Here is a 2,036-nt window from a genome sequence, read left to right as displayed (position 1 = left end):
AAAACCTCTACAAAATCCAATCAAAACTTTCGAGCTAATATACCTAGCCTAAAATTCTCTACTTTATTTAGTCATCTTGACTGAGATCCTTACGGAGAGATCCCTCTCCTGACCTAGTAGGGCTATCTACTTGGCTAAGATTGGTTTGTGGTTACCCTAGCATTTCCTCCCTTCAGCCTGAGGTCAATCTAGGTGATAACAGTAACAAAGCCTATTCATAATATCAATGGAAAAGTGGGGGTGAATATCCATGGTTAAGAATCTTGTCATATTGTTATAAAATACTTTGATTGTAAAATAACTTATATTTTTTTGTCATGTAGTATTGATAAGCCATGGTATTTCCTATGGTATTGCAACAAATCATATTTACAAGTTAATATTGTCCATGGTAAAGTGGGAGTGAATATCAATGATTAAGAATCTTGTCATATTGTTATAAAATATTTTTATTGTGAAATACGTTATGGTTTTTGGGCATACAGTGTCACAAAAAGTTGGAGTTACCGAAAATTTCACCCCCGAAAAGTCTCAGGTTTTCAAGTATTTTTCCTAAAACACATAACACTATCTATATTGTCTTTCCATTAGCATCTACTTCCTCTTTAGAATATAGATATCTCGTGTCTCAATCCATAACAGTAGATCACTGCACCACATCCTTTCTTTGTTTGAATCACAGTTCAATTGGTTATATGGCTCTACGACAATGTCTACCTAGAAGACACTTGTTTGGATGGGAATCAGTTGGAAATTTCTTTGAGGCAGCCCCCCTAGAGGTCCAGAACGAAATCCTCCATATGGAGGCATAGAAGTTTGAGGATCGTGTTTATTTATCTAACTCAGAGATTGGAGGCAACAAACTCAAATCAGTTCTAGAGCAGGGAAAGTTTTGCAAGAGAAGGCTTCATTTCCTTCACTCCATCACCCATCACCGACAACTGGAAACTCTTCTCAGCATGGTTATCAGAGAAAAGAAAATAGACAATTACAACTTGTTTGTAGGCCAAGAGGAGATAAAGAGAATTCTACAGGACATAAGATATAACTTGGATGATATAGTGGTCATACTGTCTCGAATGGAATGTTATGTGGTCTCTAGTTTAGACATTGAATCAAATGAACACCATGACGTGCCAATAATCATCAACACTCCAAATCAAGCCTCTCCTCATGCCAACTCTTCTACCACATCACTAGTAATAATCTTGGACTAACAAGTCCACTGAACATTTTGTTTACGAGTCTTTGGGTGTCAAGTTCTGTTTTTTGTAAATGCTATATTAATTTTTTTACAAAGACTAGTCTTTTGGAGGAAAATATGTATTACCGTAACTTCTTATAGTTTTATTAAGACTGGTAAAAAAGAAGAGTTAATTGTCAAAATCTACAGCCCTAAGTAATCTCAGTTTAGCTATGGGTAGTTGGTAGTTTTGATAGTTTTTATGCCAAATCTCGGGGATAATCAAGATTTACCAAGTTTTTTTAGAAATCTTATGGTGGTTTGTTTTGAAAATATTACAATGTAAAAAGTTTTTGATAATAAGTAGAAATCTACTAAAAAATAAAAAGTAAAAAGACATTTTCAAAAATGTCCATGCAGATAAAAATGTGACTAAGTTAAGATGAATCTAGCACATGTACATTATTCAATTTTCATGGGGTATTTTATTTCTAAGAAAAGTTTTGAATAGTCATACAAGCTCAACTAAGAGGAGAGAAGATGGTTAGTTTGGATTCTTGTTCTTAAATTTTATAATTATGTAGTATACTTTTTTTTGAGTGTTCGCTAGCATGGTAGTATGGTCAAAGGATTTATACTAAAAAAAATGGTAATGTAATTTTAAATAATATATTTAATGTATTAAACAAAATAGGTTGCTTTTTTTCTAAATTTTAGTTCAATAGAGTTTATTTAAATCTTGTTACTTGTTTTTATTTCATCATAAATTATTTTGATGTTCTAAGTTATAAATGAGTGAAGACTTCACATAAATCTAAAATGTCTAGTTTCGATTAGTTTAACACTTTCTCTT

This window comes from Pinus tabuliformis, chromosome 4_2, assembly GCF_031772625.1.
Source record: "Pinus tabuliformis cultivar Carrire ecotype Pingquan chromosome 4_2, CPIR1, whole genome shotgun sequence".
NCBI classification, from domain to species: Eukaryota; Viridiplantae; Streptophyta; class Pinopsida; order Pinales; family Pinaceae; genus Pinus; species Pinus tabuliformis.
The sequence above is the reverse complement of the archived record's forward strand: the minus strand, read 5'-3'. Positions refer to the sequence as shown.